The sequence below is a fragment of the Henckelia pumila genome, unplaced genomic scaffold, assembly GCF_033568475.1.
Source record: "Henckelia pumila isolate YLH828 unplaced genomic scaffold, ASM3356847v2 CTG_270:::fragment_3, whole genome shotgun sequence".
Classification (NCBI taxonomy): Eukaryota; Viridiplantae; Streptophyta; class Magnoliopsida; order Lamiales; family Gesneriaceae; genus Henckelia; species Henckelia pumila.
Window position 1 is genome coordinate 633320 of NW_027331790.1, and position 27827 is coordinate 661146.

Here is a 27827-nt window from a genome sequence, read left to right on the forward strand (position 1 = left end):
TTCTCGAGTAGACAGGGAGGGGGGCGGCCACACTTGTTAGAAAAATACTTAGGTTTTCGAAAATTGTGACCTTGTTGTGTGTAATTTCTGTACTGCAATAACTTATTTATAATGTAGGCCACTAACAGCTTAGGGCCCATTAGTCATAAGTTCAAGCCCGACAAGCAAAGCCCGCATGTTCAGAAATTAATATAAAATTCATCGTGACTCCGATTGATAAACCGATTTCACCAATGTGCACAGAAACCATTTCTGCACCTTTTAAAGTCAAGATAAATTTTTTCTGAATCCGAATTCAGTGATTTCCAAAAATAGTCATCCCTATGTCATTTTAGGAAATCTTACTCCTCTACTCTTAAATAAGAAGTCCAACTTCTTCGTTCATTAAATTTAACTCTTTAAATTTAACTATCTCAACGGGGATTAAAAATCCATTACACTGTGTGACCCTCAATGGTTCAGGGATACAGCTAGCCGTGGGCTCACAACTCCTTGTGACTCGGAACAACAATTTCCGACTTGCCCATCGAATCATGGTATGAGCGCCTAGCAACATCGTCCCATGATTCCCTAGGTATCACTGATAGTGCCTACAAGAACCAGTAGATTTTGGTTAGCGTACAGTACGGTCCCTTCATCCATATATCCCGATCGAATCAACAACCATTGGTATATCGAGAGTCGCTCGAGATTCGATAACTATGCAATGCATCTTGAAGATCAAATAGTGACATCGCATGTGCTACTAAGAAACCATTTCTTAAATCACATCATGTACTCTGGCCAGAGATTCGTCACACTAATATCTCCTCAGATCGCATAGGATATCCACACTCGCAAGTATGTGGTGAATCCTTGACAACAAAGCATCGACTCCTATATGTGTTGTAACTGTACCCAATCCCGACACCTGATGACCCCAATAGAGTCGGTAAACGAGTCAAAGCACAGTACTAGCATATAGAGTCTCAATGATGTTTCAAGTAGTAAGGACTAATGGTGTACAACCAAAACCGCGGACTATTTCCACTCGATAAGTGATAACCACTTGGAAAGTCCGGATAGGGTAGTTCGATCATTCATCATATGAATATCCATTTGCATGCTTCGAACATCTCTATGTTCCTTACCAATGAAACGTGGTACTCTGCATCGCAAATGCTAGTCTCAAACTCGAGCGATCCTTATCCTTATTATCGGACGGCTCAATCGACTAGGAACAGTTTAGAATATACAGTGACTATAAGATGTGTTTCATGATAGACATCTCCATGTTCTACCACATATTACATACACTATAGTATATTCAAGGTCTTTATCAAAACAACAATAGTATATCACAATATAACAATATGAAGAAAGATAAAGTCATTGCCATTAATAAAAGTGTAAATTATATTAAACAAAAGATTGTTTATACAAAGAGTCATCAAAGCCCTTAGCCACAAGTTGGCTCACCGGGCACCCACTCTTTCACCTCCCTCAAATCTGGGAGATGGTTGCTGAAACTGTGGCGGATTCTGTGGCATTAAGGCTGATACAGGCTGGGGAGATGGCTGTGGAATGAACGGTGTTCCTCGTTGTCGCAATAACCCCGCTTCTGCCCCCTTAGCTTTGTTCAAAGCATCCGCAAAAGTATTAGGTCGTCCACTGTTCACCAAGGTAAACACATCGGGATTAAGGCCATTGATAAACTGATATGCCATTGCTTCATCAGTAGCTGCTATATGTGGTGCAAACTTCAAAAGACTTGAAAATTTGGCCACATATTCCTCAATATTCAAGTTGCCTTGCCTTAGATTGGAAAATTCAGCACCCTTATCCTTCATGTAGGAGACAGGAAAGAAACGTTGATAGAACTCAGTTTTAAAGACAGTCCAGGTGATAATCGTACCTCGTTGTTCCAATGCCCGTTTTGTTGTAATCCACCAAATTTTGGCAACTTCATGGAGTTGATGTATTACCAGTCGGATACGACGATCATCAGTATAGTCGAGTGATTCAAACAGCTGTTCTATATCTTCCAGCCAATTTTCACAATCCACTGAGTTTTCCGTTCCTTTCAATTTTGGCGGTTTGAAGGACTGAAATCGTTTCAACAAAGTCTCCATTGGAGTAGCAGTAGGATCCATAGGGTCAGCAGATGTACTACCCTGTGCATTCTGGGGTTCAACCGTTGGCGGTGGTACTGGTGATGGTTCAGCTGGAGGAACCACTAATGGCTGTCTAATGGCTGGTGCTTTACGGGGAGGCATATCTGATTGTCAAACAGATTAGTGCATAAACAATATCATATGCAGCAATTTATTCCATCCTTCTCTGACAAGCATTCTCATGCATTCTCATGAGAATTGAGGTTCTGACTGAGGATAATCTGGAATACAATTGCATATATAGCATGCAGTAGCAATAAAAGCACATAATCATGCCGTCACATAATTATTGCAATATAAAGCATGCTAGCATATAATGCACATAATCAGATACAACATGTAATCTCATGCAATATCAAACAATCAGACAGACTCAATCTACCCTACTCATCAACTTCTATCTAAATCCAGAAACTTAAGCTCTGATACCACCTGTTGTGGGGACCCGGGTTGCTAATCTTATCTTAGGGCAATTTATTATAATTAACAATTAATCAAGTACTTAAAAGAATTAAAGAACCAAGAGCTAAAAAAATTTTTTTTTTTTTTAAAACTACAGTGTCTCGCTCGATCGGCGAAAGTTGCCCGATCGAGCAAGCTCAAACTAAAACTCTCGGGTCTAGGAATTCTTTGCCTCGCTCAATCGGTTAATTTCTACCGATCGAGCGGGCACAAAATTGATTTCTCTGCCTTGCACAATAAGGGCCTCGCTCGATCGGTAACTTTCTACCGATCGAGCGGGCTACATTTTCCAGAAAAAGCAGGAAAGATTTTTGCTGTCCAACTTTGAAACATACAAACACATACTCTGATACAAGCTTCAAAATAATAAACATGCAATCTACTAACATCTGATAAGCTTTCCTACACAAGTTACACATGTAGTTAACAACTTATACAACATTCTTGTATTCTTTTCTAACATGTTTATCAACTCAAAGTACATGTAATGCTGCTAACACCCGTGTCATCACATGCTACAACTCTATCTCGAGCCATCACTGTCTCTTCTTACTAGCTCCTGCCCCACCTATTTCCATGCACACATAAAAAACAAAGCAATATCCGGATACCTCCGGTGAGAATAAAATCCCAGTATAAACAACATAAAGCGCGAGATAATAAACGTGAATGCAATGCAGATGACAAAAGAGGCTATCAAGCTGATATCAATCGAATATAAGTTCTTTGGGATCCCGAGGAAATAAAATCTTTAACGAACACCAACTCACCAATCGAGGTGAAGTTAAATACTTTATTTCCTCTGACTTTGGTGCAACTATAGTGAGTCTTCTGGCTCTGGAAGTAAGTCTACAATCCATGCCACTCAACTACAGCCCTCCAAACGTCATATGCACTCTAGGCCTTTCAACCATCTGTGCTTTTCAGGCTGGAGTTCAAGATGAATGCAACATGTTCTGTATGCATTAAATGCTATAAAACATCTTGAAAAACTAATCACATAAGCATGTAAAGCAATCAAAACATCTAATCACATAAAATACATAATCAACCAAGTATGTGATTAACAAGGGAATACTCAAAACGATGGCTATTTCGAGTGTTCTATCCCATCTGGATTCGATGTCATTTATACCTTTCGATGTCGAGTCTGAAAGTACTTTAAATCTGAAAACATAACATGACAAATATATATTAAAATCTGCTTGAATTCGTTGCAAGGAAATCAATCAAAAGACTTCAAACCTTCTACAATTCCTTCTCGGTTCGAAATGGAGATCTTGAGTTCGGCAAATTCGATATAAAGCTGATAAATGACATATCGAATAACTACAAATATCAGATGCTATTCAAACCATGTTTTTTTCAATCAACAATATCAAAGTCTTGCCATTGTTTACACCGACGGCATAACGGCTAAAAATCGGCAACCGAATCAATATCACAAGCCATATATCAAGCTATTCTCATCATCATATTCATCATATTAACATGTATATACACGTCCAACAAGCAATTAAGAATTGGAAGTGCTCGAATTTTCTTCAATAAATCATATCAAATTCAAACGACAGTCTTTTTTCGAACCGTCTGCGAATACGTAACCAGTAGCTCAATCACATATATAACCAAAAAGAATATCAACCCATCTTCAACATAAAAATAAAGTATGAGAAAGATGAATGAAACTTGTACCAAAACGAAGGTATCGGAGCGGTGATCACAGATATATATTTATCTGGAATTTCTGACAACCGGAGTGCAAGTTAACGGAGCTTTTGCGGCTGAAAAATATGAAAATGGCGTTTGGAGGTGGAATTCCGAGTTCTCTGCTTTTTGTTTCTGATTTTCACGTGCAAAGGCTGAAAATAGATATATCTTTAGATAATTATTAGCCAAATTGCAGTTTAGTCCCTGAACTATTGGCTATTTGCAATTCAGTCCCCGAAAAAGCGATTTAATTCAATTTTAATCCTTTTCAATTTAAGAATATTAGAATTTAATTCTGAACTCTAAATATTCCCAAATTAAATATTCTCGGATTAAAATTAAATAATCCCGGGCCTTACAATATGGCAGTTGGCAAACGCACTGAAAGATAACAACCGCGGCCAGTTCCCTAGCAATACTGAGGTGAATCCCAAGGAACAGTGCAATTCTATCACGTTGAGGAGTGGGAAGAAAGTAGATATAGAAGAGTGCCAACCTGAGAGCAAGACGCCTGAAAAAGTTGTTGTTGAAGAGAAGGAAGTCGAAGAGAAGGAGCCTGAAATTGAGCCGAAACCGATGTACAAACCTCCTCTTCCATACCCCCAAAGGTTCAAAAAGAAGACTCTTGATGAGCAGTTCTCCAAATTCTTGGAGATTTTTAAGAAGATTAATATCAACATTCCCATTGCCGATGCTTTGGAGAAAATGCCGAACTACGCAAAATTCATCAAAGAGGTGATGTCCAAGAAAAGGAAGCTGCAAGAGAATGAGGTGGTGAATCTAACTGAAGAGTGCAGTGCGGTGCTACAAAAGAAAATGCCACAAAAGCTTAAGGATCCAGGGAGTTTTACTATTCCTTGCACAATTGGTTTTTCTTATTTTAATAATGCACTTTGCGATTTAGGATCTAACATTAATTTAATGTCTTTGTCTGTTTTCAGGAGCTTAGGACTTGGTGAGGTGAAGCCCACAATGATCACTTTGCAGTTGGCTGATAGATCTATTACATATCCTCTTGGAATCAATGAAGATGTTTAGGTAAAAATAGATAAGTTTATTTTTCCTGCAAATTTTGTGGTGTTGGATATGGAGGAAGATGGAAATATGCCATTGATATTGGGGAGACCGTTCTTGGCTACTGCTAAAGCAAAGATTGATGTTAAGAAAGGAGAGCTGTCGATGGGAGTTGATGGTGAGAAGGTGATATTTCATGTGTTCAAAGAGGCTAACAATCCATCCACGGAAAAGGTGTTCATGATTAAAGAATCAAAGAAGATGGAAAGTTGTCGTGCAGATGTTAGTGCTATAAAAGTGCCAAGAGAGAAGGATCCACCGGTGCTAAAGAAGAAGAAAAAGAAGAGAAAGAAACCAAAGATCAAGCGGGTTGTAGAATATATTTGGAGGGTGAAGGAAAAGGGAAAATCTTCCAATAAAGCGGAACCGGACTAAAATGAGCATATAGTCAGGCTATGGACTATAAACTAAGCGCTTCTTGGGAGGCAACCCAAGCTTTTTTTTTTTGTTATTTGCTTTATGTTGATTTGTTTATTTTATTTTATTTTATTTTATTTTTTTAATATTTTGTGCATGTTGAGACTAGACATCAATAATAATTTTGAGTTGTGTAGGTGAAAAAGTATGGAGCTGAAAGAGTTTAGGAGCCACCCCTGATGAAAAGTTTTGAGTTATTAAGATGGTGCCAAGTACTGAAGCTTGGTGCCTAAGGTATGTGTCCCTTGTTTTTAATGAATACTGTACATTGAGGACAATGCACAATTTAAGTTTGGGGGAATGTTTAAAAATTGTGAAAATCTGAAATTTTTTATGAGTTAGTTGGAGTTGAAGGCATGATGTTGTAATTATATTGGCCTATGATGAAAATAATCTTTGGTGTTAAAAATGTCAATGCTAGCTATATTTAATCTTGAGTTCTCACCCATATGCATTATGCCTTGATTGTCTAGACCCTAGTGATTAGAGAAACTTTGTGATATTGTTAGTGAATTGGATGATTTGATTCTTAACTTTGGTGATTTATACTTGAAACCGAGGTAGACTTCTACAAGCTTAGAAATGATTTAGGCAAAATTTTTATTGAATGATGAAAAGTTGCCAAAGCAACATAGAATGTTTTTGTTAAAACAAACTTCATCCGGGCCTGGAAAGAGATTGAAATTCTATTCACTGTTCCATGCTAAGTTTGCGGAAAAAAATAATGGGGTTGATGCTCCATCCGGGCTATAGACGAGGGGATTGAAATTTGAATCCTATCTTTAGTTATAGCTAAGTATGCAGGTAATTATTGAGGCTAAATAAAATAAAACCGGATGCAAAATCCGGTGATTTTATGAAAAAAAAATGAAATGTCTTGAACTTAGCGAGTAGAAGTTGAACTTGGTGGAGAGTGTTTTGAAACTAGAGAGCGGAATTGATGATTCTGTGAAACAAACTTGTTGCATTAGTGTATCGAAAGCGAGGAGGATAGACAAGATTGGCAAATCACACACACACGAGAACTCTTGAGAAAATTAGCTTACATGTGTATTTAATCTTGGAATGTGAAAATTCGGAGGCCGACTATATTACTCATTATTGTTTTGCTCGGGACTAGCAAAAGTATAAGTTTGGGGGAATTTGATAAGTGCAATTTATGCACTTAATTTATATATGATATGTCTTGACTTTTGTGATGTATCGAGTGGATTTTATGCGTATTGGTTGTTGTTTTTGTGAGTTGAAAGGATTGACGCAAAAGTAGCAAGAAGAAGCGAAATGATGCATTATGGAGTATCAACTTCAGAAAATTACTGGGCATTATTGAGGCATCAAAATCCAATCTCCACTGTCAAGAATAAATTTTAGAATGTTTTGAAGCTACTGTCAAAATTTCAGCTCAATCCGACGGATAGATTGTGAGATATGAGTTTTTGAAAATTGTCGCGCGATGCTGATTTTCTAACCCGAGAGACATTCGCGGGCGCGCTTCATTCACGCGCGGGCGTGCCTCAGGGCAAAATTTGAGCATCCAGAGACAGAGAGTCATGTGCGGGCGCCCCTCTCTTCAGGCGCGGGCGAGCCATCGCGAAAGTCAGTTTTTTGGGTTTTTCGGGAAGGAAACCTTCGGACTTTCGTGGGCTTTTATTTATTGGATTTGAAGCACATATAAAAGGGATTCTTTTGCACACAATTGAAGGGGAAGCCGCCGCATAGAGAGAAACAAATCAAGGATCGATCGAGAGAATATTTTGGAGACTTTGGAAGAGAAAATTTTGCACAAGTTGGAAGAATATTTTGAACAAAGACGAAGATAGATCGTCCGGACACGGAAGATCGAATATTTGGATTTGTTTTCTTTCTCTTGAATTTATATTATTGATTTGATGTCTAGTTTCATGAATATGAACTGGTTTCAACTATTTTTGATTATGAACTTAACTTTTAAGTCTAGAGGTTGATGCAGCCTGGTCAAGACATGTTTATGAATTTTTGATTTTATTGAATTGAGTTCATCTAAATTAATTGTGATTCTAGTTTTGAAAGTCTTTTCAATTTACTGGCCATAAATTGATTTGCCATATTTATTTAGAATCCGGCACTCGGGAGAGGGGATTTAGAATAGGATCAATAGAATTCACACTATTAATTGTTTATTTATCTCGGAAGAGTTTATAACTTTAATAGAGCCTAGAAAGAACATTGTTTTACACATATCACTACACGTAAATTCTCAATAGGAATATTAGAATTGATCGGTGGTTGATACACTTTATTTGATACTCGGGAGAGGGAAATAGTATAATTTATGTGCTCTTGGTTATTAATTGAAATGAACTCATGAAAATAGATTAATTAGGAATGAACATTGTCGAGACCATGTGAAATCAAAACCTCTAGACTATTTCTCTCTGATTGATAATTTATTAAGGATTGAGTGTGCGCATGCTTTATAACCTTATTTATTTAATTTGTCATCAAACCTCTAAAGTTCAATTTTCTAAATAAAATTAAGACTATTTTAATTACAAGTATTGAATATTTTCAATTTACTCCTTGTGGGATCGACACTCTCTCTTTCACTATATTAAAACTTGACACTCGTACGCTTGCGAGTAATTTTCACAACATAATACATGTTTTCCAGGCTCGAACTCTCACTTCAATAATAATTTGTCATGCCACTTTTTGGTCTGTTCTTTGTAGAGCTTGAAATTTTCGTAAGAATGATTACGAAACTTTTTGATCTCATGCAATTGCAATAATCTCTCTTCTCCAGCAGCCTTCATATCAAAATTCAGCTTTTTCACCGCCCAATACGCTCGATGCTCTAACTCCACTGGAAGATGACATGCTTTACCAAAGACCAGCCTATATGGCGACATGCCAATCGGAGTTTTGAATGCAGTCCAATATGCCCATAGTGCATCATCCAACTTGATTGCTCAATTCTTTCGGTTCGTGTTAACAGTCTTTTCCAGAATTTTCTTGATTTCCTGGTTGGATATTTCAGCTTTCCCATTTGTTTGAGGATGGTATGCACATGCCACTTTATGCCTAACACCATATTTTGTCAGTAATGAATTAAAGATTTTATTGCAAAAATTCATACCTTCATCACTGATAATGGCCATTGGCGTTCCAAACCTTCTGAAAATATTTTTCTGCACAAATTTCACCACTATACGAGCATCATTAGTGGGGGTGGCGATTTCTTCCACCCATTTCGAAACATAATCAACAACCAATAAAATATAAGATTGCCTGAAGGATATAGGAAATGGTCCCATAAAATCAATACCTCACATATCAAATAATTCAACTTCAAAAATATTTGTGAGAGGTAATTCATGACGCCTAGATATATTCCCCATCCTTTGACATTTATCACATGATTTTACCAAGGTATAAATGTCTTTGAATAAAGTTGGCCAAATAAAAACCAGACTGAAGTACCTTGGCGGCTGTCCGTGAGGCTCCAAAGTGACCACCATATGGTGCAGAGTGACATTGTTCCAAAAAATTTTTTGCTTCAGCTTCATCTACACATCATCTTATCATTTGATCCGAACACTTCTTGTACACAAACGAATCATCCCACAGATAAAACTTGGCATCATGTAAAAATTTCTTCCTGTGGTGGTGATTAAGATCTGGAGGCAAAACACCACAAGAAAGAAAATTAGAAAAATCAGAAATCCAAGGTAGTTCAGAATTTACCTCAAAAAGATGCTCATCAGGAAATTGTTCCTTGATGAGTTCATATTCAGCTTTTCCTTCCAACTCCAAATGATACAGATGATCCGCCACTAAATTCTCACTCCCTTTCTTGTCTCTAATTTCAAAATCAAACTCTTGTAGTAAGAGTATCCACCAAATCAGTCTTGGCTTGACATCATTCTTGGCAAAGAGATAACGAATTGATGCATGGTTAGTATAAACAATTACTATAGAGCCAATGATATAGGACCTGAATTTTTTGAATGAGAACACCACAACCAACATCTATTTTTCAGTAGTAGTGTAATTTTGTTGTGCTCCATCAAGAGTGCGGCTGGCATAATAAATCTTCCAAAACATCTTGTCTCTTCTTTGCCCCAAAACTGCTCCTACAGCATAATCATTAGCATTACAAATCACCTCAAACGGCTCTTTCCAGTCAGGCACGATCATAATAGGCGCAAAAATTAGTGCATCCTTAATTTTCATGAACGCCTGCAAACACGCATCATCAAAAATAAAAGACGTATCTTTTTATAACAAATTACATAAGGGCTTAGTAATCTTAGAAAAATCTCTAATAAAGCAACGATAGAACCTGACATGTCCCAAGAAACTTCTAATGGCTTTCACATTATTTGGCGGTGGAAGCTTTTCAATTGCTACCACTTTTGCTCGATCCACCTCAAGCCCATTAGATGACACCTTATGTCCAAGTACTATTCCTTCTTGCACCATGAAGTGACATTTTTCCAATAAAGCACTAGATTTTTCTCTTGGCAGCGCTGCAAAACAAGGGTCAGATTGTGCAAACAATGATCAAAAGAGGACCCAAAAACCAAAAAATCATCCATAAAAATTTTCATTACTTCCTCCCCCATGTCCGAGAAAATTGCCATCATGGACCGCTGAAAAGTCGTTGGTGCATTACACAACCAAAATGTCATTCTCCTAAAAGAATATGTACCATAGGGACATGTGAAAGTTTTTTTTCTCTCGGTCTTCTGGCGCTATAGCAATTTGATTCTAGCCAGAATAACCATCTAAAAAAAAGTAATGTTTTAACCAGCCAACATGTCAAGCATTTGATCAATAAAAAGGAATAGGAAAATGATCTTTTCTTGTAGTCTTATTCAACCTTCTATAATCAATGCAAACTCTATAACCAGTGACAGTACGAGTCGAGATCAACTCGTTTTTCTCATTTTTAACCACATTCATACCTCCCTTTTTCGGCACAACCTGTACTGGAGACACCCAAGAACTGTCAGATATAGCATATATAATACCATCATTTAATAATTTCAACACCTCAGCTTTTATCACTTCTTTCATCGCAGGATTTAACCTCCTTTGATGATCAACATAGGGACTATATGACTCCTCCATTAAAATTTTATGCATGCAAATATTGGGACTAATTTCTTTGATATCAGAAATTGACCAACCCAAAGCAGATTTGAATTTCCTCAAAAATCTTAATAATTTATCTTTTTCATCAGGAGTAAGAGGTGGTGAAATAATTATCGGGTAAGTCGAATTATCTCCCAAAATTGCATAGCATAAATGACCTGTCAAATCTTTTAATTCAGGAGTAGAAACTGGCACCTCTTTGCTAGGCTCCTCAGGCAATGCTTTAATTTTTTCTTGGCCATCTTTTTCCTTTGGCAAACTTTCAAGAGCAAGAAATTGCTCTCTAAGTTCCCAATCATCCCCATCAAACTGGGTTACAAAATTAATTAAACAACTAGCCAATGCATCCTCCAACTCCATTCCTGCAACAAAATTATTCTCATGGTTTTATAGATATTGAAAGTGACAACTTCACCACCAACTTGTAAATTTAATTCACCCTCCTGCACATCAATTAATTCCCTGCCAATCGCTAAGAATGGTCTCCCCAAAATTAGAGGGACATCTTGATCTTCTTCCATGTCAAGCACTACAAAGTCAGCAATAAAAATTAACTTATCTACTTTTACCAGTACATCTTCAACAACTCCTCTAGGATAATTAAGAGAACGATCAGCCAACTGCAGAGTAATCGTGGTTGGTTTTACCTCGCCAAGTTTCAAAGACCTGAAAATAGACAAAGTCATTAAATTAATACTTGCACCTAAATATCATAATGCTCTATTAACAGTTGCACCATCAATTATACAAGGAATAGTAAAAATACCTGGATCTTTCAATTTTTGTGGCAATTTCTTTTGCAATATGGCGCTGCACTCCTCGGTCAATTTTACCATCTCAAATTCTTCAAGTTTCCTCTTCCCATCACATCCTTCATGAATTTTTCATAGTGTGGCTTCTGCTCCAAAGCATCAGCGAAATGAATGTTTATATGGATTTCCTTGAAGATGTCAAGAAAATTAGAAAACTTCTCATCCAATGTTTTTTTTCTTGAACCGCTGAGGATATGGCATAACAGCTTTTGGCACAGGCGGTTTCTCAGGCACAACTGCAGACTTGCTGGATTTTTTGCTATCATATTTTTCAGACTCCACCACAATCTCATCAACTTCCTCATCATCCACTTCCTTTGGGTTATCAAGCCCAAGTTCTTTACCACTTCTAAGAGTGACAGCCTTGCATTGCTCCCTTGGATTAACCTCAGTATTTCTAGGGAACACAACTCTCTGCTGATTATTCAATTCATTCGCCAGTTGACCAATTTTGGTTTCAAGATTTTTTATATAAGCGCTCACATTGGTCAAGTGTGTCTCCATACTATCCAACTTATTCTCATTCCTCTTAAATCTTGTGGAAGACTCTGAAATAAAATTATGCACCAAATCTTCCAAAGATGCCTTACCCTCACCATTCTGAGTATTGAACCCCGGTGGAGGATTCAACACATTCTTATTGTTTGCAAATAAAATTATGCACCAAATCTTCCAAAGATGCCTTACCCTCACCATTCTGAGTATTGAACCCCGGTGGAGGATTCAACACATTCTTATTGTTTGCATAGGAAAAATTCTCATGATTAAGTAAACTAGGATGATACAGATTGGGTACAGGATTACCTCGATAGTTGTTGTAATTCCTGTTGTTCACATATTGAGCTTGCTCCACACTCTCAAATCCTTCAGCAAATTTACGGCAGTCGCCAGTGATGTTGTCTCAGTAGAACTTTGATTCCCTTTGGTCAATGCAGCAAACTGTGTAGAAATAGTAGTCATCTGAGCATTCAAAGCAGTAAACACATCAACCTCATAAATTCCAGCAGGCTTCCTTATCGCAGATCTCTCACTCGGCCACTGATAACTGTTAATTGTCATTTGCTCAAGTATCTCATAAGCCTGTTCAAGAAATTTAGAAAATATTGAACCTCCTGCAGCAGCATCCACAGAAATCCTCGTTGGTCCATTCAAACCATTGTAGAATAACTCAATCTGTTCCCAATCTGGAAAATTATGATTTGGACACTTTCGAAGCAATTCCTTGTAATGCTCCCATGCTTCATACAGTAGCTCATAATCTTGCTGTTTGAAAGTTGTGATCTCATTTTTCAGTTGGGCAGACTTGGCAGGATGAAATTACTTAGCCAAAAATTTAGATGTCATGTCCTCCCATGTAGTGATGCTCCCAAGAGGTAATGATTGCAACCAACTACGAGCATTGTCCCTAAGAGAGAACGGGAACAATCGTAGTCTGATGGTGTCCTCAGTAACAACATGAATTTTTACTGTGTCAGCAATCTCCAAAAAAGTGCGCAGATGCAAATTCGGATCTTCAATAGCTGCACCCCTGAACTGATTCTGCTGCACCATATTAATCAAAGTTGGCTTCAACTCAAAATTATTTGCTATGATATTTGCCGAGCTATCCCAGAATAATGATTATTGATTATCGGTCGAAAGTGATCTTTGTCTGGCACCAAAGCATTACTGACAACTCTTTCTCTTTCTTCAGCCATTTGTTGCAACTCTTCTCTTCTAGCTTTCCGCAAAGCTTTAGCATTTTTCTCGATTTTCGGAACAAAGAGCAGTGAGTCGTAACTTTGGCTTTTTCGCATAAACTGCCTAGACAAGAAAAATTTAAAAATTAGAACCAACAAAATAAAATAAAATGTTCTAAATCAAAATTAAGACTAATTAGCACAATTTAATATAAATCAAATAAAGTTCAATCCCCGGCAACGGCGCAAAAAATTTGTTGGGTGTTTTTTGCTCGCAAGCGCACGATGACAAGTTATAATATAGGAATTAAGTCCAAGTCGATCCCACGGAGAATGAATAAATGATATTATATTAAATATTTGCAACTAATAAAATCTTAATTCTATGTAGAGCTACGGAAATTTTTTGATTTTAATACATTAAAAATTGCAAGAAATCAAATTAAATAACCACGAGTTCACGATAGAAAAATTCAATAAGCGATAAATGCTAGAGGTTCGACTTCACTTGGCTTTCCACCACAATTTATTTCTAATGATTGTTTAATTATAAATTCTTCTAGTTTATTAGCCAAGAATTCCTACTATTGTCTACTACCTCTCTCGAGTGTCAAGCAGAAATTTGTATTCAATAGCAAACTCAATATGTCTATCTAAGTTCAACTATTAAATTCGGTAAATGACACAAGAATTCTTCTAACGACTTCTATGGAGTTATACGCCTCTCAAACAATATAAACACCAAAGATGTATTTTCCTATGTCGTATTCAAAATCTCCTCTCTCAAATGATAGATTCCAAATAAAATATCATTCAATCTATGACCAGTAAACTGAAAGCATTAAAATCAGGAAAACACAAATAAACTGTGAGAAGAATTCAAATATATAAATCAAAAAATCTCAATCATGGTTTTCAGTCAAAATCCGTAGACTAAGAAATTAGTTCATGACAAATTCAAAGATAAAAAAAACATCTTCTTCAAATAATCCATCAAACTAGAAAAATAGAGTTCAAAGGAAAAATAGAACGAAGTAGAATTAAGTTTTTTTGTCGCCGAATGCCGTCGTCTTTCATCTTCGTACCGAGTTCTTGATCTCTTGTGCACTCCCAAGTCTCTACGGCCGTCTCTATTCTCTAAAACCTCTCAAAACCCTCGTATCTCTCAAGATAATCCATCAAATCCTTTTTAAACTCGATTAGAGACTTTCCATATTTTTGGGCACTACGCAGTGTGGGTGCGCCGCGATTAATGCATTATAGCGCGGGTGCGCTGTTAAATGGGCGCAGGTGCGCGATACGGGTGCCACAATTCTTCGGAAATTCGTTATAGGGCGCGGGTGCACCGAGCTTGGGCTTGGGCGCGGGTGTGTCGTCCTCACTTCATCTTTTCTTCTTTAATTTTTTAATTCCATCAATTTTTTACTTCATTTTCTCAACAACAATTGATTATTACCTAGATTCCTGCAACTACATAAATAACAAGAAAACATGCATAATATCGCTCGATACATCACAAAAGTCAAGTCAAATCATATAAAATATAAGTAAAAAATTAGCACTTATCAATGATAGTCATGCAGTATCGGAACCTCCGATCCCGAGATCAGAGCTTTCGATTGTCACTTATAGATAGGCCATCCTAGATTAATATTTTATTGCCAATTCAACTCTCTCTCTCTCTCTCTCTCTCTCTCTCTCTCTCTCTCTCTCTCTGTTATCTCTCTCTGTGTGTGTGTGTGTGTGTGTGTGTGTGTGTGTGTAATGACCATACCCGGATCACCTTCTAATCAGAAACTTAGGCATGCAATGTAACAATGAATAAACATAATCAGAGCAACTGCGGAAAAAATATAAAATCCTGAACCAGGCAGAATGCAACCGATAAATAAATCCAAATTTATACAACCCATGTTACTACGATCCACATGGATGACATCCACATTGTATTATTACGATCCAAAGAAACAATATTCAAATCAAAAAAATTATCATAAGATCTTTGTTTGCTATAATTATTATTGTACTCGTCAATACCAACTCCGTGCACATTATCAGAAACATCCAAAGAAACATCAACAACATGTTCAATTTCAACTTGAAGCACTGGACTATTTTTGGGACAACCAAAATACAAATATGCTTTCAAATCATGGTCATTCTCTATATAAATCGGTTGAATGTTGCACGTCAACTCTAGAAGATAACTCAACCTTAGGTTGGCAGTCTCGTCTACTTTCCCATCTCTATATAGTTCACTTTTTAAATTTTTTAGAAGACAAATATCATCCTCTACTGGAATAGCAGCAAACTTTGCATTGGACCCTAGATTCCCTTTGTATATGTTAGCTTCACTTACTTCCCATCTACCATCGAAATGAAAAACGATAACTGTAGACATAACCTACAAAATTCACCAAAAATTAAGAGAATGAGATAATTAGAATCAACAAAAGTTAACAAAAAAATTCATAAATAAGCGTTGCCACACTTGGTCGACCAAAATTATTCTGGGTCGACCAAAATTCTTCTGGGTCGACTAGAAGAATTTTTTGGGTCGACACACTTGGTCGACAATTGCTTTTTCTCCATCAACCAATATTACTGCTTTAAGATATTATGCTGCATGTGCATATCATATTGAGCTTGTATCTCCTTTGAGATAAGCTAAAGTTGTAGGGAGCTCAGTTCTAGTTAGGATGTTTTGACACTGAGAGTCACAATGACCGGCGGGTCGAGCAGACTCTAGTGATCTAAGTGACATCTTGGTCCACGTCCAATTATGAGTGAGCAGTTGAATCCAGTGGTTTGATTATCCGAGAACAGCTCATATCCTAGGTGCCATTTTGAGCATATGCTGATTTTTCCACCCGGGTATGATACACGATCATTACATTGCATGCATCATATTTGTATATTTAACTGTACTAGCGTACTGAGATTTAGCGCTCACGTACAGTTATTTCTGTTGTCTGGACACTTCATTCGGCGGGGAAGTTACAGGTTGTTCTCCTGAGGATCTGGATGTTAAAAGGTGACCATGGCAAGATTGCAGGGTTAGCCATTAAGTTCTTAATTCTTTTGAATTAATGATAAGGGGTTCTTATCCTTATTGCCACTTGGCTCCAATGTCTGTATTCACTACAGAGATACTACGAATCACTTTCTTATTTGACAATGTTCGCTAGTGTCTTGTAAAGAAAAAATGATCGGTTAAATAGATCTTACCTTACTGATCAGGTTCTCTCATTTCTGATGGAGTCAGACACTAGTGCATTCAAAAGTGGAAATTATATTCCAACAATAGTTGAATCCCAAACTACTCTCTTCAGATAAAGGAAAAAATTCTGAAATCTTGACATAAACACTTCTGAACAATTCCCAAACAGCTAAGGAATTCTAAATGTCAACATTATGTGTTGTGATGATAGTTTCCCCAATGATAGTTTCCCAAGGTATGTTTACCTTGCTAAATTTCCTAGCACAACATGCTTACAGGACAATTATAATTACATCAGGGTTCACATTCCCTTAAGACAAATCTGCAAGTCCCACACCCGATTAGTTGTAACATCTACTGATATCTATTCATTGTGGCTTACACTTAGCCTAAAAAGAATCTATCCAGTTAGGCAACCATTTCCGGTTGTTGATTCTTCTGGAATCTTAAATCACTAATCAAAAATACTCCGAACTTAGAGTTCTCCATTGATCAATTCTTAACATCGTGTTCTACAAGAAATCATCTATCCCAAGAATGCTAGAATCAAGGAATTCTTGTACCGATGATTTTATCTTACTTATATCTGAGGGTGTCAAACGATAACTTCAAGTAACCACTGACACAAATCCACTAATCCAACACCAGACTTAATCTATTCAACATAATTCATCTAGTCAAATCCCAATACAGACTGTATAGCACACTAGTTCTAAACTTTCTCTTGTCAAGGAATACTCTCTCCCAGACCATTCTATCAACAGAAAGTCTCAATCTTCTCTGACGGTGTCAGATGATGGACACTAAATAACCAATTTTCACTAGAAGAGAAAATCTTACCATCTCAACCCAAGAATCCATTCATCACTGGAATGCTGATAGGATATCTAAACCTTCAGTGACTACGAATGCCAACATGACTAAGGTAGCCTCCCATGTACAATCTCTAAGGCATGATATTCTTCTAGAGCAATTACCGGCATATGGTCATGCTTCCTCTATATTCAAATAAAATATAATCGTCTCTTCCGAATAAATGAAATATAGTCCACCGTACTTGATATCCTAAGAAAACTATGCATATGGTACATCCAATCATCTTTGACAAAACAAATCAAAATCAGATACTTAATATATTGATTAGAACAATCACACTGATAATCTGATAAATACCTAGAATTTAAAGTAATCAATCAACATCGAATGGTGTGCGATAAAAATGTTACTATATAAACCAAATGTCTAGAATCAACAATAAAAATTATTCAAATGCTTATACAAGGAAACCCCTTATAACAAACTTGTTTCTTACAATCAAAATCCGATACATGCAAAAATATTCATTTCGTCTGTGATACCCTATTACAGTTCCCTGTCAAAAACCTCTTCCTGCCAAGATCTAAACAATCTTACCACCCTACCAAATCATTCCAATATTGAGGGATATGATTATCTAGTAGATGAGGTAGAATTTTCACGGCAATCTCTCCAACTTTTTGTGGAGAATCTTTGTGAATCCATCATCCAGTCACAAAAGGATCGGAAACAACATCCCACACATTTCATCCAATCCTCTTCTACACCTGGAATCTCATACTTGGTCATTGTCTTAGGTACAATCCGGATGAACTTATGAAAGTAAAACCTACAAAGATCATCATCTTGGCGATGACGATGAATACGGGATATCTCAGGTAGAGGTGTCAAAACGGGCCAGTAGGACGGGCCAAACCACAACCCGTTGTAACCCACCATTAGGCGGGGCGGGGCAGGCCAATCCATTTTTTAGGCGGGTTGGAAAAACACCAACCCAACCCACATATTTTAGGTGGTGGGGCGGGCCAACCCGGCAGGCTCACGTGTAAATTGGCGGATTTTTTAGTGCCAACCCGCAACCCACCACAACCCAGCATTAGGAGGGACGGTGCGGGCCGGCCCACCTTTTAGGCGAATTGGGAAATTGCCAACCCAACCCACCAATTTTGTATGGCGGGGCGGGCCAATCCGACGGGCCTATCCCATTTTGACACATCTAATCTCAGGGTATTCCCACTTCAATGCCCATCCCTGCCATGACTGTTACCATCGTCATAGCCGGCCATTTAAAATAATTCACAATCGTTAACCCAAACATCCTCAACTATGTCCCAAAGATACTTAATGCATGCTCTGATACCATAAAAAGTAGTGACCCAACCCGGATCACCTATGTTAGAACCTAATGGGGGGGGGGGGGATTTAGGTTCTATTGGCAACTTTAGCAATTTAAAGTGATTATGCTAGTATGCAAGCGGAAGACTTAAAGCAATTAATAATAAGTGCGGTAAATAAATGCGTAATGTAAATAAAAAGGATAAGAGATGTTTATGGAAGTTCGACGATAAATCGTCTACGTCTCCCCTTCTTGGTTAAGATCGATTAACCAAGGATCTACTAGCACTTAAACGTCTTGGCCTTGATGGCTCCAAGGATATTCGTACAACTCAACACGATCACCGCGCCGATACAACTCAAACTCTTGGCCTTAAGGGCTCCAAGGATAGCTTCAACACAAACACTTGGCTTCACACTCAAGTGCTTACAACGATAGCACAACACACTTGGCTTCACACTCAAGTGTTGACAACAATAACACAACCAACTCACAAACTATTTTTACAAACACTCTCAAATATATCACACAAACACTTTGATAGTGAGAAATTGCTTGCAAAGGAGAGAAGAGATGAGTTGGGATGTCTCCAAATGAACTTGGATGGCCTCTATTTATAGTTGGCAAAGATTTGAATCTGAGTTGAGTTCTTGGAGCGTGTGTTAAGAAGTCAAGGAGTGACAAAAAGTGTTCGGCGCCGCTGCCTACTTTTTCCCAGCACTGAGCGGATTTTGTGGAAAAATCATATCTCACAATCTAACTGTTGAATTGATCTGAAATTTAAACCAAAGCTTTAAAACATCTAGATCTTCATTAAAAATGGTGAAGATTGGATTTGAACGAATAAATCATGCCCAGTATTTTTCGGAAGTCGATTCATCATGTTTTCGAACTTGTTCTGTGCAATAAATTTGAAAAATTCATATCTCCCAATTCATCCGTTGGATTGACCTGAAATTTGGACAGAAGCTTTATAACATCATAATCTTGTATTTGATTGGTGAAGATTAGATTTGGATTTCTCAAACATTCCCAGTTATTTTCTGAAGTCGAATCTTCATGGTTTCGGTCCTTGCAGAAGTGGGTATTGTGCAGCATATATGAAAAAATTCATCTCTCATTATAGCCGTTGGATTGCTCTCAAATTTGGACAGTACATGTAACACTTCTTTATCTAGATTATGACTGGTGGAGATCCGATTTGTAGTCATAAAAAGTTTTCAGTAATTTTCGGAAGTTGCTGCTCCATAAATTGCCTAAAAATAGTTAATTCTATCGAATATTCATCATTGAAAATTAAATTTTTGTTTCACCTTAATCTTAGTTAATTAGACATCAGCGTTCTAGATTAACCCTTATCAATAAATCAACCCGGATACCAGTGATCTATATTTAAATTTAAGTTAGCATTCAAATGAGTAAAACTGATTAATCTAGACAACACAAAAACCAGCGATTTTATTTAATCTAGTCAATTGTTGTTCCTACGATTTAACAAATTCACCAGCGAAAAATATTAAACGCAGTTGATTCAAAAATTAGATTGTTCAAATAATTACGGATTTGAATTCTAATTTAGCAGTAGATTGTATAATGAAATCCTAAGATGACCAATTCAAAAATCTCATACACAAGCATGGCAATCAATCCAAAACAACTTTTGATACTCGATAATAATCAAACACTGAAATCAAAATCTCATGAATAAACTAAATCAAGGGTTCGTCTTCCTCAACCAAGTTTTAAAATATAGCCAACAATATTCATGAATTCTACAGAAAAATTCATGAAAAAAAAAATTAAATCTAAGAAAAAAGAGAAGAAACTTAGCTGCCAAGAGAGTTCTTTTGTTTCTATGCCGTCTAAAGATCTTCAGAATGATTCCCAACCTCTAAGATTCAAAAATATATAATTGAATTAAGGCTAGAGTCCTTAAAAATAAAAATTCCTAATTTAAAGATTTATTTCCGAACAGCCCGTCTCGCTCGATCGGTAAAGATTGACCGATCGAGCGAGCTAAAATTCCATGCCCTACTGTTTTCATTCTTTATACGGCCGCTCGATCGGTTGAAGTCTGCAGATCGAGCGGCCAAGCTTCCTGCCTTAATAAATCGTTTGAACATCAAACTAGTGCAAACGCGCCTCTTCATCCTCAATAGTGCATCATGTTGTGCAAACAACATGTGCAAATGCGCTTGTCAACCCTTATCTGCACTACTTGTTGTCCAAATGATTCTTCCTTATGTGCACTACTTGTTGCACAAACAACATGTGCAAATGCCATCCAAGCCTTCATCCGCGCTCCATTCTTCTTCCTTGCTCATTTCCTTCCCTAAATCAAAGCAAAAACATTCATTAGTAACTATGCAATGAATTTAATCAACGCAAATCTTCTAATAATACCAATTAACACAAATAAATATAGAAAAATATCATCACATCAAACTCCCCCATACTTAAACCTTTGCTCGCCCTCGAGCAACATAAAATCAAAAATAAGTTCGAGCTCATAATACGTAACAAAAAATAACCAAGATCTACACATTTCTGCCTCAGAAATTAACTCAATGCATGATCAAGAAAGGCGTTAAAATGATAACAACGGAACAAGTTCAATATCCAGACATTTCAACTAGAGAAATAGCCCTGAACGTGTGTGTGTGTGTGTATGGTCGTTAGCAAGTGTCATGCACACTTCACAGATCCATTCAATGCAAAACCCCACAATTGCTCAAGTTGCACACCAACAAATCAAATTAAATCATTGAGAATTTTTATAGTTTTTTCACTTGTCCGAGTAATTGCACCCGGTTATCCTCAACTCCATACATTCTTGTCCATATTTAGCTCTTGGAATTTGTAGGACTAGAATTTCAATCCTCATTCCAATGCCTCCTCTCACCTTACTAACTCCATTCTTTGCTTTTTTTTTCTTTTTTTTTTCGAATAAGCTCAAAAGGGAGGTTGATAAGCTAGCGACTTCCTAAGACTATCACAAGGCTCACACGACCTTCACTATGTCATATACAATTCAGCAGCCATGACTCATGCCTGCTAAAGAATATTCAAGAACCATATCAAAGTCTAATTTGCATTGGAGATCAAAGTGTTATAAGGTTAGCAAATCATCTATTTTCAAAAGCATGCATTTCATCAATTAGAAATCATCATGGGCTAGTGATTTTCAACAGTCAAATTCATCACAAACTATGAGCTCTAAAAAAAAAATTTCTCAAAAAAACGGCTACATTCTCTCAATGATTGGCTAAGTCCTATCCCCCATACTTATAATTTTACATTGTCCCCAATTTAAGTAAAAAATTCAAAACAAAAATAAAAATACTAAGAAAGAAAACAAAAAAACTCCCCTTAGGTTGCCTCCTAAGCAGCGCCTCTGTTTACAGTCTTCGGCCCGACTGTACGCTTCAGTTCATCATTGTGGTTCATATCTGGTTCCCTTGTCCACCTTCACCCACTTGAACAGTTTTGCAGTTATTTTCTTTCTATGCTTTCTCTTCTTGGGTATTTCTTTTTCTCGATCTGGAGGCATTTTTGTCTCAATTTTAGGTACCTGCAAGTCAAAAATAAAAATTTCAGCAACAGAATTTTTAGTAGGTTGTACCATGACTTCTTCCAGCTCACTCTTCTTCACAACTGTCTTGTGTTCTTGTGACAAGTAATCATTAACATCAAGATTATTAACAACACTTTCACAAAAAAGAATTTTCGGGGTATCAAAAATATGAAACTTAACAATCTCCCAATCAAATTTCATAGTAAGAGTACCATTATTGACATCTATAATAGACTTTGAAGTTTTCAAAAACGGTCTTCCTAACAAAATTGGACTATTCAAATCATTGTTTTTCACGTTAAGCACATAAAAATCAGCAGAAAAAATCAATTTACCAACTTTCCCAAGAATATCCTCTATCACTCCTCTAGAAAAAATAGTAGATTTATCAGCCATCTGAACAACAATTGTAGTCTCATTCAGGGGCCCTAGTTTTAAGGAGGCATAAACAGAATATGGCATGACATTAATCGACGTTCCTAAGTCTAGCATGGCTTTATCAAGCTGAATATATCCTATCTTACAAGGAATAGAAAACATACATGGATCCTTGCATTTTGTAAGTATTTTTCTTTGTATCACAGCAGAAACCTGTTCTCCCAATTCAACTCTCTGACATCCCTTCAGTTTTTGTTTCCTTTTCGCAGTACATAATTCTTTTAAAAATTTATCATAGAGAGGTACTTGTTTGATAGCATATAATAAAGGAATATTCATCTCACATCTACGAAAAATTTCATACAGTCCCTTGATACCTTCATCCTTCCTAGACTCTTTTAACCCTAAGGGAAAAGGGGCTATCGGTTTATACTCAGAAAGAAGAGGAAACTTACCTCTCGGTGCCTCTTCGTGATTAAGCTCAGTCTCTTCCAGCTTGGATTCCTCCACCTCTTCGTTCTGTACTGGCTCTTTCACCACTTCTTCATGAACCTTCAACTCTCTTCCACTACTTAAGGTTATTGCACTCACATTCTCCTTCGGATTCACCACCGTCTGTGATGGTAAGCTGCTAGAATTTTTTTCCTCCAACCTATTTATTGCTATTGCCAACTTCCCCACTTTAGTGTTCAAGTGTTGGATTCTTGCTCTCGTTTCCTGTTGAAAAGTTACAGTATTAGTAGCAAGATCCTTAACGATGTTTTCTAGAAACTCACCAGGCGTAGGAATTTGCGGATGTTGTGGTGGAGGATGATATGGTGGCCTGTAAGCTTGATTTTGCGATGGTGCCAGAGGTCCAGGCTGGTTCATAGAAAGATTGTCATATCTAAGGTTTGGATGATTCTTCCAACATGGATTGAATGTATTCGAATAAGGATCATAATTTCTCTGTTGTGGTGGCCCAAGAAATCCTCCAGCTGCATTGACTTGTGCGCTTGTTTCCTCTTGAATCGTGGGACACATGTCAGTTGCAGTCCCCCTTGCAGTGCAAATTCCACAAACCTTCACATTTTTTCCATTCCCTACAGCCATTTGACGCACAAGAGACGTCAGATAAATCATTTGTTGCTAATGATAAGAGACATTTACCTCGCTATTTTCCTTGGTGCATGATCATTCCTGTTGGTGCCAAATTTCTGAGAATTGGCAGCCATATTCTCAATCAAATTCCTTGCTTGCACTGGAGTTTTATCCACAAAGACTCCTCCACTAGCCGCATCTAACATACTCCTGTCATGAGGTAACAAACCTTCATAGGTATATTGAATTAATAAGTTTTCAATCATCTGATATTGCAGACAGCTAGCACAAAGGTTTTTGAACCGCTCCCAGTATTCATGAAGTGATTCCCCTGTGTATTGCTTGATCCCCTAGATCTCCTTCCTGATGTTGGCTGCTCGAGAAGCTAGGAAGTACTTCTCCTGAAAAATTCTTTTCATCTCAGTCCAAGTAGTAATGGATTCAGGAGGTATGTAGTATAGTCAATCCTTTGCAGCATTCTTCAATGAAAACGGAAATGCTCTCAGTTTGATATGCTCCTCTGTTACCCCCATGAGGTTTCATTCTTTTGCACACCACATGGAATTCCAATAAGTGCTTGTAGGGATCCTCACCTGCAAGACCATGAAAATCAGGCAACAAATGTATTAGTCCAGATTTTAATTCAAAAGTAGCATTAGTTTCTAAGGTAGGGAAAGTAATGCATAGGGGCTGTTGATTCAGATCAGGAGTGCCCAATTGTCTCAAACTCATATTGGCGTTGTCAGCCATTGCTCCTCTAAGATCCTCAACCACGCGCTCGTCCTCTCCTTGTCTCCTAAGAGCTTCTCTACTTTGCCTATGCAAAGCTCTTTCTATCTCCGGGTCGTATGGAAATTATTCTTCCGAAGAGTCACCTGAAAGCATGAAAAAACCCGAAAAGCATTGGGGAAAGATTAAAAAAAATAAAAATAAAAAAAACAAGAACACAAATAATTAAACAATGTTCCCCGAAAACGGCGCCAAAATTTGGTAGCGCTTAATCGTGTCACGCCCAAATTACCCGACTCAACTCAGATAAATAAGATATGCAATAGTGAGAGTAGGGATCGTTCCCACGAGAAAAGGAAAATTTAATGTGTTCTAAAATAAAAGAAAGAGGTTTTTGAGTTTGAACTTAATTACTGAAAATTTAAGCAATTTAAATTCAAGTTTATCACTAACATACAAGATTAAAATTATATTGAAGAAATCAATAAGAAACAAGTCTTGGTATCGGTCGACTACACCGTTGATATTTATTCATTCAATCATTGATTGCCTAAACATAATTAATTCAATCGAATATTCATCATTGAAAATTAAATTTCTGTTTCACCTTAATCTTAGTTAATTAGACAGCAGCGTTCTAGGTTAACTCTTACCAATAAATCAACTTAGATACCAGCGATCTAGATTTAAATTTAAGGTAGCATTCAAATGATTAAAACTGGTAAATCTAGACAACGCAAAAACCAGCGATTGTATTTAATCTAGTCAATTATTGTTCTTACGATTTAACAAATTCACCAGCAAAAAATATTAAACGCAACTGCTTCACAAATTAGATGGTTCAAACAATTACGGATTTTAATTCTAATTTAGCAGTAGATTGTGTAATGAAATCCTAAGATGGTCAATCCAAAAATCTCATACACAAGCATGACAATCAATCCAAAACAACTTTTGATACTCGATAATAATCAAAACACTGAAATCAAAATCTCATGAATAAACTAAATCAAGGGTTCTTCTTCCTCTACTAAGTTCTAAAACTTAGCCAACAATATTCATTAATTCTACAGAAAAATTCATGAAAGAAAAATTAAATCTAAGAAAAAAGAGAAGAAACCTAGCCGCCAAGAGAGTTCTTTTGTTTCTATGCCATCTAAAGATCTTCAAAATGATTCCCAGCCTCTAAGATTCAAAAATATATAATTTTATTAAGGCTAGAGTTCTTAAAAATAAAAATTCCTAATTTAAAGATTTATTTTCGAACAGCCCGTCTCGCTCGATCGGTAAATATTGACCGATCGAGCATTCTAAAATTTCATCCCCTACTGTTTTCATTCTTCATACGGCCGCTCGATCGGTTGAAGTATGCAGATCGAGCGGCCAAGCTTCCTGCCTTAATAAATCGTTTGCACATCAAACTAGTGCAAACGCGCATCTTCATCCTCAATAGCGCATCATGTTGTGCAAGCAACATGTGCAAATGCGCTTGTCAATCCTTATCTGCACTACTTGTTGTGCAAATGCGCATGATTCTTCCTTATGTGCACTACTTTTTGTTCAAACAACATGTTCAAATGCCATCCAAGCCTTCATCCACGCTCCATTCTTCTTCCTTGCTCATTTCCTTCCCTAAATCAAACAAAAAACATTCATTAGTAACTATACAATGAATTTAATCAGCGCAACTCTTCTAATAAAACCAATTTAAAAAAATAAATTTAGGAAAGTATCATCACATCACATCCACACACTCGACAGGATCACCGTAGCGTGGGTCTCCGTCATTATGACATCTCTTGGTGTCCGATAATATAACAAGAATGTAGGGCTGAACGACCTTACTCAAATGTCTATCTCGAAGGAGATTCGACTCAACATAAATATGCACATGCAACATAATATATAAATCAGTAAAACATTGATCATGACATATAGAATATGATAAGTGCATTTTATGCACTTAATTTATATATGATTTGACTTGGATTTTGTGATGTATCGAGTGAATATTATGCGTATTTGTTGTTGTTTTTGTGAGTTGCAAGGATTTGAAGAAAAGTAGCAAGAAGAAGCGGAAAGCCGAATTACGGAACAGCAAAATTCAGAAAATTACTGGGAATGTTACAGACATCTAAATCCAATCTCCACCGTTCAAATTGAATTTTAGGATGTTTTAAAGTTGCTGTCAAAATTTCCGCTCGATCCGACGGCTAGAACTTAATTTATGATTTTTACAAAAATGCTGCGCGGATGGTGAAATGGAAGAACAAGTAGCGCCCCAGCTCCATATTTCTAGCGCTCCAGCGCCCGTAATTTCATGTCTTAAGCGCCCCAGTGCCTAGGGCAGCACTCCAGCGCTAGACGTCCGTCTTTGAAAAATAAAATACGAAACTTGAGCGCCCTAGCGCCGAATAATCAGCTCGCCAGCGCTGCGCAGTCTCAAAAAATATGGAAAGTCTTTAATCGAGTTTTAAAAGGGATTTTATGACTTATTCTGGAGGATACGAGGGTTTAGAGAGTATTCAGAGTTTTTGAAGGCTAGAGACGGCTAGAGACCAAGGAAAAAGGAGAAGAAGCATTCTTGGCACAAAAACGGATGAAGCGACTACCGGAGACGGAGAAGCATCATCCACCTTTGTTTTTATTTCATTCTTTCTCCTAATTTTTGAATGATGTTCAAGAACATGCTTTCTTTGATTTTTATTTTCATTATGAACTAATTTCTTTGTCTAGAGGGACGACGTAGCTTGACTTAAAATCATGGTTTTGATATTTTGATTGATATATTAGAATTATTCATTTGGTTTATTTGTGTTTTCCTGAATTGATTGCGTTCAATTTACTGGCCATAGATTGAATGATATTTTATTTAGAATCTATCACTCGAGAGAGGAGATTTTGAATACGACATAGGAAAATACATCTTTGGTGTTTATATTGTTCGAGAGGCATATAACTCCATTGAAGCCTTTGTAAGAATTATTGTGCTATTTACCGGATTTAATAGTTGAACTTAGATAGAGATACTGAGTTTGTTATTGAATACGAATTTCTGCTTGACACTCGAGAGAGGTAGTAGAAAATAATAGGGATTCTTGGCTTATAAACTAGAAGAATATATGATATATATTTCTTTATGAATTAAACTGGTGGATAGTTAAGTGATGTCAAACCTCTAGAATTTGTCTCTCATTGAATTTTCGTCTTGCGAACTCGTCGTTAATTAATTTTATTTATTGCAAATTTTA

The 27827-nt window shown here is 37.0% G+C and overlaps 1 non-coding gene across 1 annotated transcript; it reads left to right on the forward strand.

Annotated features, from left to right (window-relative positions):
* Positions 1 to 12953: 12953 nt before the first annotated feature.
* Positions 12954 to 13060, forward strand: LOC140870889 (small nucleolar RNA R71). Its single transcript, XR_012147562.1, has one exon. It is a non-coding gene; the product is annotated as a small nucleolar RNA R71 (small nucleolar RNA).
* Positions 13061 to 27827: the final 14767 nt, after the last annotated feature.